Source organism: Mustela lutreola, chromosome 2, assembly GCF_030435805.1.
Source record: "Mustela lutreola isolate mMusLut2 chromosome 2, mMusLut2.pri, whole genome shotgun sequence".
NCBI classification, from domain to species: domain Eukaryota; kingdom Metazoa; phylum Chordata; class Mammalia; order Carnivora; family Mustelidae; genus Mustela; species Mustela lutreola.
This window is the reverse complement of record NC_081291.1, coordinates 103,919,720-103,934,551: the sequence shown is the minus strand read 5'-3', so window position 1 is coordinate 103,934,551 and position 14,832 is coordinate 103,919,720. Positions and strand designations below refer to the sequence as shown.

Genomic DNA, 14,832 nt, shown 5'->3' with positions numbered 1-14,832 from the left:
CCGGAGGGGAGGTCTGGAGAGGAGATGGGGCAGGGTCATCCCTGCTTTGGCACCCCTTTCCCTGGCAGGCTGGATCTTGTGGAAGCCTGGTTTTCTTCGGACCTACACATAGAGGGACTATCTATCAGTTTCCCTGACTTGTTTGGTTTATGGTGACTTTGGTCAGTGTTGGAGAACTTGGGGGTGGAACAGGGCTGTTAACATAGGTCATGTTCTGGGTAAGTGCTGTCTAATTGTAGAAGATGACACGGTCTGGTGGCAGGTTGGGTGGACATATGTGCCCTCCAATCTGGACAGCTGAGAACACACTGTCATTTTTCTTTCACTTCCACCCTCCAAGGAGCGTATCATCAACTAGCCCTCTCGTGTATCCCCCTTGGCATATTCAGAGTAGTGCAGTGGGAGGTGGGACCCCTTGTCCATTCAGTCACTCGAGCTAACGAATACTAATCTTGTGCTCTTACCCAGCCTCCATTTCTTCTTCTGCAAATTGGGCCTGGTGATCCCTTGTCTACCTCATGCTAGAAAGGAGGAGAGGAAGACAGGGACATGGAAGAACAGCTGTAAGAATACTGAGGTTAGGCCCACGTGGAGAGGCTTGTTGCGAGCTGCTGTTCAGGTTACCGGGAAGTCACGTCGTCAGCTTGACGTGGAGAGGCACTTGGACGTGAAGGACATTTGCGAGTATTATTTGTCCGGGGGTATACATGGGGGACCTACCCTAGGAAGCACTATAGAGGCTAGGTGGTGTTATGAATCTACAGTTGAAGAGCAGGCCCCTGCCTGAGTACAGAAGCAAGGGCTCAAGCACACCCCTCATCCAAGATGGCGCTGGGCCTTGCCTTTGTTGAAGCACCCGGTTTGGCCTTGTGTGGGATGGCCCTCGCCATCAGGAGAGTGCAGGGCCTCACTGTGGTACATGCTCCACATGGTCCTGTAGTGAGGGCTGTTGGCCAGCAGGGCTGACGTAACAGTCCTTGTCACACCTTCCCCCAGAAGAAGATGGTGGGGAATGTTGGTAACGCTGCTGAGGGGTCTCTGTCCTCTTTTAGGGCCCTGCCAGAATGAGGGCTCCTTTCTGTTGCCCTGACTATGGTCCCACATTCCTGCAGCTGGCAGGAAAGGAGCAGCAGAAAAATTCCTGAGGACTTAGAAATGGCTTACACCATGGGAAGGAGTGGCCTAGTGATACAGGCTGTGGTTTGGATGCACACTAAGAAGACTGCTGAGGGAGAGAAGCCAGCCCATAAGGTCACACACTGAATGTCTCCATGGGTATGAGATGTCCAGAGCAGGCAAAGCTATCGTAGATTTGTGGTTGCAGGGCCAGGGAGGAGGCATGGGGCCTGACCACTAATGGCTGGAGGGCTCCCCCTGGGGATGATGGAGATGTTCTGGAATGAGATGGTGACGGTGGCCGGACCACTCTGTGAAGGTGTTATACAACACTGACTTTATACTTAAAAGATAAAATATAAAAAATGAACTTGAAAAATGGCTTAGCAAAACTGATCTCATCTCCAGTACCTTCCCTCCTGCCCTACTGTCTTGGGGAGATGAACTCCATCTCGAATTCTGGCAGACATGGGGAGGAATAGAGGACTTAGCTTCCTCTGTAGCATGGTGCTGCTTCTGCTTCCTTTGCTGTCTTTGGAGGTCACGAAGGGACCATGCCCTTGAGTTATTTGCTCTGGAATCTTGTAGAATGAGCGTTGGCCCAGGCATCAGCACACTGAGCTCTCTGTAGCTCGGCCACCCTCCCAGTGGCTTCACACCTTCCATGGACCTGGGTTTACTTCTCTGAGAAGACACAACTCATGGCTTCTGTATTTCTGGCCTTTGGGAATGTGAAAAGGAAGAGGCTGTCCTCGAAAGTGCTCTTAAACGAGCATGCCACAAGTGTGTGTGATCACCATAGCAAAGGGCACAGAAGGTTGTTTTGCATTAGGGAAGAGCCATCTCAGAAGATTCCAGAATGAGGACACTGGTTGTTTTGCTACCAGAGATGCGGTTGAACAGAAAGTGTTCCTGATCTGATGCCCTCAGAGGAGAGAGGAGTAAGGTGGTGTTCACCTGGAGGGCTTTGAGTGGAAGTTGCTGTTATAAAAGACTGAGCTTTGAACAGGGTTACCCACTGACTCTAGCCAGCAGTTCTCTGCCTCCGATGCTTGGTACCCTTCACTGCTGCAACACTTGACCCTGCCTGCAGCAGACCCATCCCTCCAGGTGCGGTCCTGTTCAGATGCTCGTTCTGCACCAAACCAGCCCTGGTTTTCTGTCACAGCCACCTCAGGCTCTCAGCTCTTCATTAACTGGGCTCCTAGAATCTCTTTTGAACGATTGGCTGCTTAGGCCCAGGCTGGTGGCCACTGCAGCGGGCATAGCCCTCTCTTCTTTGTGGCGACCGCAGGGGCTCTGTCTACTACCTTCTGTAAAGTTGCCACCACCAGCCCAAGTGCTAACACCTGGTGTGGTGGGTCCTGGGGTGTCCCACCTTCTTCTGAACAGGGCAGAAGGACCTGCCCATCACTACAGAGAAATGCAGTGGCTACCAGGATGTGAGAAAGTTAGAAAGGTTTGTTCCTTGCTGCCTTCTGAAGCCAGTAATCGGAAATGAGTTCAAATTTATGCTTTTTGTTTTTATTCCTAAAAGAGATAAAATGGTTGCTGCCCTGCCCTCACTTACTTATTTTACCTATATTTATAGGGTAAGGACTTAATGAACCTTTTCCTCCAATAAAGCCCCTCTTTCTATCAAGAAGACTTGGGAGACATTAAGGTGGGACCATAGGTCACCCTTGTGGTTCATGTCTTGTTCTGAGAATTTTACATCCACACTGAGATGTTCAGTCTCAGTACCTCCCATCCATCAGGGCTTTTCCACTTTATGGCAGACCTTTGGACAGCCAACATGTAACCCGTTACCACTTCCCTTTGCCCTTGACCTGTTCTCTAGAAGCCATTGTAGGGCTTCCCTTCCAGCTAGAGGTGGCTCAGTGACACATTCTGGCTGGTTTCCAGGAATGCTCTTACTTTTCTGATTTAAAAAAAAAAAAAAAAATCACTGGTACTCTCATGTTCCACCCCTCCTCTGCTTCTTGCCTCGAATGCAGGTATGATGTCTGGTGCTCAACAGCCATATTAAAACCATGAAGCAAACCAGAACATTGAGGATTGGCTGGGGTGGGCATGGGTTGTGGGCACAGCAGTAGAGGGAACATAATCACTAGCAACTAAGAGACAAAAAAAATCCTAGGACTTAAATACTTTTTTAGATAGGATCTTTGGTTGTGGTTATTCATACAGGAAATTTTACAAAAACGTATTCCTAACTGATAAACTCCCAATGAGATGCCTGTGGAGTTATTGTCTCTTTAATCGATGGAAATAAATAAGGAAGAAGACATAGCACAGAAATGAATGAAAAAACTTTCAGGTCAGACAGAGAAAGGTAAATCCTGTATGATCTCTCTTATATATGGAATCTAAGTGAAAGAAAAAGAAACAACCAAACTCATAGATGCAGGGAATCAGATTGGTTGTTGCCAGAGGTAGGGGTGGGGTGTGGGCAAAATGGAGAAAGGCAGAAAGGTACAAACTTCCAGTTATAAAATAAATAAGTCATGGAGATGTCATGTACAACATGGGGACTGTAGTTAACAATACGCTGTTGTATGTTAAAAAGTTGCTAAGAGTAGATCTTAAAAGTTCTTATTATAAGAAAAAAATTTATCACTGTGTTTTGATGGTTGTTAGATTTAATGTAGTGATCATCTCACATCTTACAATATATACTTAAATAGAATCATTTTATTATATACCCAAACCTAACATAATGTCATAGGTCAGTTATATTGCAATAAAAAAAGAAAAAGAAAAAAAAAAAAACTTCTTTCAGGCCCTTACCAAATCCACCAATAGTGATGAGAGTACCTTACTCTGAGTTGAAGGTGGCCTGGCCCTTAAAGCATTCTAGAAGAATTCATTTCTCCCTGGCTCTGGCCATCTGGCCTGAACTGACAGAGTCTAGGATCTACGAGAGGAAGTCAACCATATGGGGTTAGGAGGTGAGTTAACATCATGTAACTGTTAATGACATTTTCTATAATGTCATTATAGAAAACCACTATTCAATCAGGGTCTATTGATGTAGCCAAAGCTGCCTACCTTTTAAAATTTTTTCTTGGGTCTGTCAACTGGAGATTATATTTTTAAGAACTCATAAAACTTTGGATCTGTATCTCATCAGTACCACCTCTAGACCCAGGCAACCTGAGCCCACATTCTAGAAACCCCTGTTCCTTCATCTGGCTGTATCTTTACCCCACAGCGGGGATCTATCTGCCTAAAGGTTGTGCCCCCTGGAGCCAAACTATCCCCCAGGTTCTGAGCACTTGGGATCCCAGAATTGTCTACCAAATGGCCCTGAACCCACTCCAACGCCTGTGTGGGCCTCTTTGCATGAGAAGGCCTGCTAGGCCTGAGCAGGGTGGTCTGGGGGCAGCTGTTTGCTTGGGGGAGCAAGACAGTAGATGTAACTCAGATGTGGGGTTCTGTTGTCTGCTCACATGCATAAGGGGACCCCCACAGTGCAGGACACCATGAGGGTGAGAAGAATAGTACGCCAGACTGTGCCACCACAGGTCAGCATTGCTGGGCCCCGGTTCTGGGGCCTCCTTGCTTAATAGCTGGGGCCACACCAATGCCAGGGGCTGATGGAAACTGTTCCACCTTCTGTTGCCTGTAGGGGCGGCTAAAGCACCCATTGGCCGCTTCTCAAAACATCGAGTGAAATAGGAAAGGAGCAAGATGGTGGGGAAATATATTGACATGACTGGAGATTTTTTCCCCTCAACACTGGAATTCATTCTTACCAGAAAAAGCAAACATAGTGATAGGCCCTGGCTGTGCTATAAGTCAAATGAGCTGATACTTCAGTGTCTCTTGAGAAGGCCGGCCCAAATGGGGCTTCCCTCCAGACCGAGGGGCTCGGTGCCTACTGAAGTGGGCTTCACGATGAAGGGCCGGCCCACCTCCTCAGGGGGTCCCTTTTGAAGCCATGGACGGTGGAGGAAGGGAACGGAGAAGACCTGACCCACGAGAGCATGAGTACTTCCTCAGTTCCCATTTAACCAACAGTAGTATCCCTCCCACACTGACTTCTTCCCAGCTCGCTTCTAACTCGGAAGTGCTCAGCCACTGTGAGAAATTCGAGGGCAGTATCTGCTAACTTCGGTGCTTTCTGTCCTCAGGAATCTTGGTGTAGTTCTGGAGGAAAATGCGTGTATGTAAAACAGTAGGATATGACAGTGTATAATTAGAAGCTTGAAATAGTTGAACAAATTGCTTGTACTATAGGAATTTAGAGGAGATTAAGACAGGGTTTGCGGTGGCTTGGAAACCTGTTTCCTGCTTCCTGACTTCTGTCCTTGCGGTTTGTCCTTCCTGTAGTGCAGGTCTGACTGGGCCGCCCCCTGCTTCATGTCCCCGAGCCTTACCCAGGAGTTCTTCAGTGCTGCCTACGAGGCCTTTGCAATCAGCTCCTAGCTGCCCAGCCCTGTCCTGCTCCCCTGCCTTCCTCCCTCTAGCACAGCCAGCCCTAGCCCCGTGCACCCAGCCCGCAGCCCACAAAACGGGGACTTTGTTCTGCTTTCACTTTTGAGGAGAAAGGGAAATAAGAAAAGTATTTTATCTTTCCTCTCCAGCTGGGGGTAGGAATGGGGACAGAGTGTGATAGAAGTAGCCTTTATTGGTGTCCTGTGTGACGTATAACTGTAGTCATTTCATCCTCATGGTAAGGTAGCCTTCTCTCCTTTTTTTTTTTAATAGAGGAAGAACTGGGGAGCTCAAAATAATTACAGATCATGTTAAGGTTTTGTCAGTAAGTGATAAAGGCAGTACTGTGGGGTCCAAATCTTGTATTTCTTACACTGTAAGTTGCCATCTCTGTCTCATCTGGTTTCTGGAACTCTGTTTGTTACTCATCATCATGCCCTGGGAGTGGCCTGATGCCAGCCGCCTGATGTGTGCTCCGTACATGTTGAGTGCCCCCCAAGAACCAGGTTGGTAGGGTCTAAAGCTCCAGACCTCTTGCCAGTCAAGTTCATAGGGACTTGGTCTTATGCTTCTTATAGGGTCTTAGCTCCCCTTATACCATCCAGTCTCTCTCTGGCCCTTCCAGAGCCCTCACTGCTTACCCACACGCCTGCATCCCTGCCCCCTTCCCTTCCTCAGGCTAGGAAGTTAGCAGATACTGCCCTCGAATTTCTCACAGTGGCTGAGCACTTCCGAGTTAGAAGCGAGCTGGGAAGAAGTCAGTGTGGGAGGGATACTACTGTTGGTTAAATGGGAACTGAGGAAGTACTCATGCTCTCGTGGGTCAGGTCTTCTCCGTTCCCTTCCTCCACCGTCCACGGCTTCAACAGGGACCCCCTTGCCTTTATTAAGAATGCCCTTTCTCCTCCTCTCCACCTCATCCAGCGTAGGGTCCAAATTCAATTCTGCCTCCTTCAGGCTACTCATCCTTAAGGATGCTTTCTTTCTAAAGCATCTTATTAGAGTACGGAAGAGCCATGGTCATAGGATGTGGAATATTTCCAATAATCATATAAGATTATTTGTGAGTAATAACTACAGGAAAGAGTTGTCTACTTTGGCCTTTTAAAAATATATTATTTGTTAATTATCTAAAATAATTTTGTTATAGAGAAAAAATGATTTAAATGTTAAACTATTTGTAAAACAAAAATTCAAACAACGTAAACAAGTTCCTTGCCTTGACCCATACTTCGCTTTCCAGAGGTGACCATTGTCTACACTTGGGGTATCCTTCCAGAAATGTTCACATGCACACAGAAGCATGTATCTGCATTTGCTTTTATATATATATATATACATATATATATATGCACACAAACGGGCCCATGTACGTATACTGGTCTGCAACTTGGCCTTTTTGCTTCACATCTTTTGGCATTTATTTTTCATATTGGCACATACATCTACGTCATAGATCTAAAGATTTTATTTATTTATCTGACAGGCAGAGATCACAAGTAGGCAGAGAGGCAAGCAGAGAGGGGGAAGCAGGCTCCCTGCTGAGCAGAGAGCCTGGATCCCAGGACCCTGGGATCATGACCTGAGCTGAAGGCAGAGGCTTTAACCCACTGAGCCACCCAGGTGCCCCTACGTCACAGATCTAAACAGGAACTTTGTAACACTCTGTGCTTCCCTGCTCTGGATTCTTTTAATACTTCCATGTATGACTCATTTTTACTTTGATCAGATTACAGTTTTATCGGTTGTTGTTGATTGTCTTTTGCTTCTCTGTGAGAATGAGTTACCCAAGGTCAGGAGCCTGTATTCTCCAGTAGGAAGGCTGGTAGCTACCCGTAGCTATTTCAGTTTAGGTTAAGATTAATTACAATTAAATAAAATTTAAGATTAGTTCTTTAGTCATGCCATCCCATTTTAAGTGTTCCTTATCCACATGGAGCTGGTAACTACCAGGTTGGGCCACACAGATTATTGAACATTTCTGTCATCACAGAAAGTGCTGTTGGACAAGGATGATCAGGACTACTCTTCTATTTAACTCAGTTCCCATAACCCAGAGACCCACAGCCAGAAGATACATTGAAAGTAGCATTCAATTTGCAATAGAAATAAGACATTAAATTCTTTTTTTAATATAAAAATACTTTTAATTCAAATGAAGTTTTACAAATTTATTTAATCCATCTTATAAATAAACACTTATAACACATAAATAAACGTGTAATCTTTCAGAGATATTTTTGTTGCATTAGTTACAAAGACATATTCAATGTTCCTTTTTTTTTTACAGCTGACTGATTTTCTTTTGCTTTTTTAATTGAAATCCAATTAATTAATATAAAGTATATTATTCATTTCAGAGGTAGAGGTCAGTGATTCATCAGTCTTATATAATACCCAGTACTCATCACATCACGTGCCCTCCTTAATGCCCATCACCCAGTTACCCCATCCCCCACCAACCTCCCCTCCAGCAACCCTCAGTTTGTTTCCTGTGATTAAGAGTCTCTTACGGTTTGTCTCCCTCTATGATTTCATCTTGTTTTATTTTTCCCTCCCTTCCCCTATGATCCTCTGTTATGTTTCTTAAATTCCACATATGAGTGAAATCATACGGTATTTGTGTTTTCCTGGCTGACTTATTTTGCTTAGCATAAATACTCTATTGTAATGACACATCCACGTCACTGCAAATGGCAAGATTTCATTTTTTTAAAAGATTTTATTTATTTATTTGACAGTCAGAGATCACAAGTAGGCAGAGAGGCAGGCAGAGAGAGAGAGGAGGAAGCAGGCTCCCTGCTGAGCAGAGAGCCTGATGTGGGGCTCGATCCCAGGACCCTGGGATCATGACCTGAGCCAAAGGCAGTGGCTTTAACCCACTGAGCCACCCAGGCACCCCAAGATTTCATTTTTGGGTGGCTGAGTATTATTCCATTGTGTGTGTGTGTGTGTGTGTGTACATACACCACATCTTCTTTAACCATTCATCAAAACATTAAATTCTTGAGCATTTACTTAGGGTATAAGATTCAATTCAAAGAAAAATGTAATCTCTTGATCAAAGTATTTTTGTCTTCCATTTTTGTTGAAGAGTGGTCATCTTGGTATCTGGGCCAAATTGAAGGGCTTCCAAAGTTTCCCTAGCTGTCCATTCCAGGTAGCTCAGACATTTGCATGGCAAGGAGTCTGGTGGTGGGCTGTAGCGTGTTAGAGAGTTCTGTAGTACTCACCAGGAAAGCAGTAGAATGGAGAATGACAGGACAAGCATTGCAGAAGCTACTACAATTGTTAGCAGGAGGCCACTTCTGGCTCAGGACGTCAGACTCAACAGACTTGCTGACTTCTCCTCCCTCCAAGAATGCCACTGATATGCACATATAAGGTTACAAAGAGAATTGATTTAGAGCTGTACTGAGAACAGGGGAGGGGATGCGAATGGACGAGTGATTTTTCTCCCAGCCCTGCCTGCCATCGCATCTGAGGGGTGAGGCTTCAGCAGAAGCAAGAGCCTCATTTGTGAGGTAAAAGCTTGTGGAGACAAAGAGTGGCCTGTAGGACAGAGGTCAGGGTGGTTAAAGGATGTATACTTACTATCCATAAGGAGAAAACTAAAGCTCATGGTATGGATATTCGGATTTCAGAAGAACGTCTTTTTACTTGGCCATCAGGTGAAATGGTTGGCTGTGCTATCTGCCCAGACATTCTGAGTGAAGCCTGCAGTAGGTGTGTCCCACTCAGGTGCCCTGAGCTTGCATTCGGGTCCCTCATTTGGGGAGACAGGACTATAACCATGGAATGGTAAACTCTCACCAGCTTCCTACATTTGGAAATGAGTTCTTCAGTTACAGATTGTGAACAGTTCACTCACGGCCACCAGAAGTTTGAAGAAAATATTTATACAATATAATATGGCTATCCAGAAAATTGTCCTGTTTTTAAAATCATAGACGAAACTCAAAAGTGTTAGTCATGGTTACAGAACAGGAAGCAAACTCTGTAACCTCTGGAAAACCCAAAGTAAAAGAATGGTGACTGGTAAGGTAGAGGTGGGAAGAGAGAGGAAGAGAAAACTAAGGACGCTAATGTCCTCATCTTACCGGGTATGAGGTGAGGAGAAGCCATCTAAAAGAGATGGACCCAGTAATAAGTCTAAGTCCATGACTTAAAACCATAACGACAGAGGCCAAAAATGGTCAGCCAGACGGCCGTATTCAGCACAGAGATCTTTTGTGTTTGGCCAGCAGTGTTCTTCAAAAATTTGAGCGAAGATGTACAAATGAAAAGCCTACACATGAACACTTCATTTCTGAATGGCTTTGCTCACAAAGTAAGACTTGGTAGTGCTTCCATGTTGGGGACCACCGCCTGCGTCTAAGGGAGTCTCTGCCCGCTTGCTATGGTCCTCCCCATTCCTAGTCCTCTCCCAACATACAGCCAAGACTCTGTTGTCAGTTGTGACTGTCTTTTCCCTAGCTATGTTGGTATTAATAGGGGGAGAGTGAAAGGTGGGCAAAGAGGACCTCGTGACACTTCTTGTCCCCACCCATTTCCTGTACTTGTGTGTCCTGCCCAGACTCCATAGGCATTTGAATTTGTGATCTGGCCATCAACATCCAATGGAAGATTTAACAATCAACATAGGACTGGTGGAGGGGTGGGGGGAGGCAGTGTAAGCAAAATTCCTCATCCTTCATAGTGGGAATCTGCTAAATGCTATCTCAATTCCTAAATCAAGAAATAGACACAGTGTTCTATCTAGAATTACAGATAAGAATGATAAGAATAGAAAGATGACTTCAGCAGTTCTATCTGGAGAGTGATACTGTTGCAGGGAGGGGAAAGAAACTTTTTGCCCTCAACTTTCACCTTCTACTTTAAACACATTTTTTTGCTTGAATTTTTAAACAATAGATGGAAATTACTTCTGCAGTTTGTAAAAAGCACAATAAAATTGGCTTGTTATATCTTTTTTTTAAGGTTTTATTTATTTGTCAGAGAGGGAGAGAGAGAGAGAGAGAGAGAGCACGAGCAGGGGAGGGCAGAGGGAGTGGGAGAGGGAGAAGAAGGCTCCCCATGGAACAGGGAGCCCAACTCAGGACCTGATCCCAGGACCCTAGGATCATGACCTGAGCCGAAAGCAGACATTTAACCGACTGAACAACCCAGGTGTCCCTGGCTTGGTGTATCTATCTGAGCTTGTGTCCAGATTCCATCTGATAAATGGTCAAAGGTGAATACACAGTTTACTTGAAAAGAAACATAGTCTGGGTGTCAAAAAGTATATAGCTCTACATCAAAATACACTGCATGGCAGTGCAAGCAATTAAACAAATGGAAGTTAAAATATGTGTGTGCCTGAAAACCAGCAACGTAAACAACACCAAGAGCTCACTGTTGGCCTAAGAGGAAACAAGTGGGAGCACCATTTGGCTCAGCCTTTCTGGGGCTCAGACTAGCAGAATGTTACAGGGACAACCAAACCATCGATGTTTTGCCAAGAATTCTGCTTTTAACACCATATTCTACCTGTAATGGAGAAGGAAAATTAATTGGTGCAAAGATGTTCAGAGCACTATTTAAACAAAAAAAGAATGGGTTTTTGCTCAAACGAAGATGATTAAATAAACATGTCAATATGGCAGATATCGCATAATCACATACTTGTCTTTTGGGGGAGCAATATCCATCAGTGGGAATGTGTATGAATGATGCAAAGTGGAAAGAGAAGTGGAGCAAAGACACCATGCACAGTCTGATCCTACCACATAAAAGCATCGACGTGCTCACTGCCTAAAACTGGGAGAGTGTTTGGAACCATGTAAATAGACATCTTTTTGTTGTAAGTTCTTTCAGCGTCTGGAGTTTTTATTTTAAAAATTTATTTATTGACTTATTTTTGAAGGTTTATTTATTCGAGGGAGAGAGAGCATGCGTGTGAGCAAGCATGAGCAGGAGAAGCAGAGGGAGAAGGAGAGAGAATCTCAAGTCAATTATGCACGGAACATGGAACCCCATGGGGACTCGATCTCATGACCCTGAGATCACCAATCTGAGCTGAAACCAACAGTTGGACACTTGCTGGACTGTGCCACCTAGGCGCCCCTAAGTGTCTATATTTTTTTAATTTTACAGTCATAGTTTACTTGCCAGGGAGCAAGAGAAAAGTCTGGTGCTGATGGATGCATCTGTCTCCTTCCTAAGAGGCTTCCTATTAGTTTAACATGGTTCCGATTATCTCGACTGTCTGCTTGAAATGGAAACAAAGGTCTGTGGCAAAATGAGCAATGAGAGATGGAGGGACCAGATCAGGCTCTTTTTACTCTGTGTATCTATGGTGGCCCGAGGGAGGAGGTATGAAGTGAATGCCAGGCTTGGCATTCATCAGACCCGAGTCATGGGAAACATCAGTATGGCCAGGCGGAGACCGTTTCTGCAGGACCTGAGATGTTCACATTCCTTATAATACGCAACCTCCTTCTAAATTTAATAGTGAAGATGCTGCTTTCTTAAAAATTGACGCACATGAGTCGAGTTCTCTCCGTGTAGCCCAGACACTGGGACTACACAGAAGAATAAAACGGGATCCCCACCAGCAGCAATCTTGCAACTAATGGATTATCAATTTGGTTACAGAAAATTAGACTTTTTCTCTTCTCTGAAGCTTCTTCCAACTCCCTGTGTTTTTTTCCATTGCCACATTCTAGAAGGGTTGTATTCTGCACTCTACAATTTAGAATTTAATTAGATGATTAACATAACATGTTTGGAAAGAACTCTGGACTTGGGTTCTCATTTTTCTGAAGTTGCCTTAAAACTTTAAGCAAACCACTCAGCCTCCCCAAGTCTCAGATTCCTTTGTATCAGATCACAAGTTAGATGTCCACTAAGGCCCTTTGCAGTCTGAAATTCTATGATCCATATACTGTTGGGTGTGTTTCTTACTTCATATGTCAGTTTGTTAAAAACCCACTTAAGGGGCGCCTGGGTGGCTCAGTGGGTTAAGCCACTGCTCAGGTCATGATCTCAGGGTCCTGGGATCGAGTCCCGCATCGGGCTCTCTGCTCAGCTGGGAGCCTGCTTCCTCCTCTCTCTCTGCCTGCCTCTCTGCCTGCTTGTCATCTCTCTCTGTCAAATAAATAAATAAAATCTTAAAAAAAAAAAAAAAAGAATTCTCATGTTTTTTTTTAAAAAAAAAAAGAAGAAGAAAAAATAAAATAAAAACACACTTAAGTCCTAGCTCCTGGTGGGTGCCTAGGAAAGAAAGATTATTTGTTCAGCTTATGAATTTTCTTAGTTTTAATCTGTTACCTCATTAATGTTCTGCTTTTATTTACAGTAGACTTCAAGTGTTTGAGTTTGATTCATTTAACTCATGTTTTCTTTTTTTTCCTTTTAACTCATGTTTATTGAGCACTTAACTCTGAGCCAGGCACTGTATCAGTTTAGAACAGGAAGTGTTCAAGGAGGCTAGACTCTCATTTGTGAGGTCTGTAGTATTTGCGATCTACAAATCAGGTTAGGAGTTGGACCAAATCATCTTGACAGTTGTTCCCATCTTTTGTTAATTTTTTTTCTAAAGATTTTATTTTTTTATTTGACAGAGAGAGAGATCACAAGTAGGCAAGAGAGGTAGGCAGAGAGAGAGAGAGAGGGAAGCATGCTCCCTACTGAGCAGAGAGCCCAGATGTGGGGCTTGATCCCAAGACCCTGGGATCACGACCGGAGCTGAAGGCAGAGGCTTAATCTACTGAGCCACCCAAGCACCCCACGTTTTGTTATTTTATTCAGTTCCAACATCTTGGTATTGAAGTTTTCTTTGTAATTTGTTCTGATCATGTCTTATTAAAGATTTGGGTTTTTTTAGAAGTGGGGTGGGGACAGAAGGAGAGGGAGAGAGAGTCTTAAGTGGATTCCGTGCTGAGAACAAAAGCCAACATGGAGCTCAGTCTCATGACCCTGAGATCAAGACCTGAGCCGAAATTAAGAGTCAGACCCTTAACCGATTGAGCCACCCAAGTGCCCCATAATCACGTCTTACTTTTTAAGTTGCTATAGAAGGACATATCACATTATAGTAGTTGCAGGTACACATAATGATTCAACATTTAGATATATTATAAAATGATCACTATCATAAGATTAGTTAACATCCATGACCATATGTAGTTACAAGATTATTTTTCTTTTTTTTTTTAATAAAGATTTCACTTCATTTATTTGACAGATAGAGATCACAAGTAGGCAGAGAGGCAGGCAGAGAGAGAGGGAGGAGGAAGCAGGCTCCCTGCTGAGCAGAGAGCCTGATGTGGGGCTTGATCCCAGGACCCTGGGATCATGACCTGAGCCAGAGGCAGAGGCTTTAACCCACTGAGCCACCCAGTCACCCCAAGATTATTTTTCTTGTGATGAGAACTTTTAAGATCTACTCTCTTAACTTTCAAATAAATAGTGGTATTGTTATTATTATTATAATCTTCAGTAGGATCCTTGCCCAGCGTGGAGCCCAGTGTGGGGCTTGAACTCATGACCCTGAGATCAAGACCTGAGTTGTGATGAAGAGTGGGATGCTTTACTGACTGAGCCATCCAATATGGTATTATTAACTGTGTTACCCTGCTGTACATTAATGTAAGACATTACTGTAAGGCAGACACTTAACTGACTGAGCCATCCAGGCACCCCGACTCTACTTCTTCCAGGGAACCCTCTTGCTTCTCCTTGCCACTTATGGTCTTCCTTCTGAGTCACCTGAGCCTTTCATGTACATGTCTTATTTATTTTGTAACTGGAAGTTTGCACGTTTTGAATACCTTCACCCACCTACCACCCCCCACCTCTGACAACCACCAGTCTGTTTTCTGTATCTATGAGCTTGTTTTTAGATTCTACATATAAATGAGATCCTATGGTATTTGTCTTTCTCTGTCGGACTTACTTCACTTAGTATAATACCCTCATGGTACACCTGTGTTTTCACAAATGACTGGATTTCTTTCTTTTTTATCGCTGAATAATATTTTCTGATATATTTGGGCCACATTTTCCTTATCCACTCCCCATCAGTGAAACTTCTTAGTTTCCATAATATGTTATACGTTTCTGTAGCATGTTACAGTGCACACTGCCCTTCTGGGTTTCTTAGATGGTAAAAAGTACTAGTTACTTCAGCTCTCATTTCTAAGCAGCTGGGCAAAGGTAGGCAGAATTAAATGGAGTGACACATATGAACGGAGGCCCAGTGAATCCCAGAGCAGAATGTTCTTAGGGAGACCT

The 14,832-nt window shown here is 44.2% G+C and overlaps 1 protein-coding gene across 4 annotated transcripts in view; it reads left to right on the top strand.

Annotated features, from left to right (window-relative positions):
* MYLK (myosin light chain kinase) overlaps positions 1-14,832 on the top strand; it is a 265,162-nt gene that overhangs the window by 90,002 nt on the left and 160,328 nt on the right. The window lies entirely within an intron of this gene.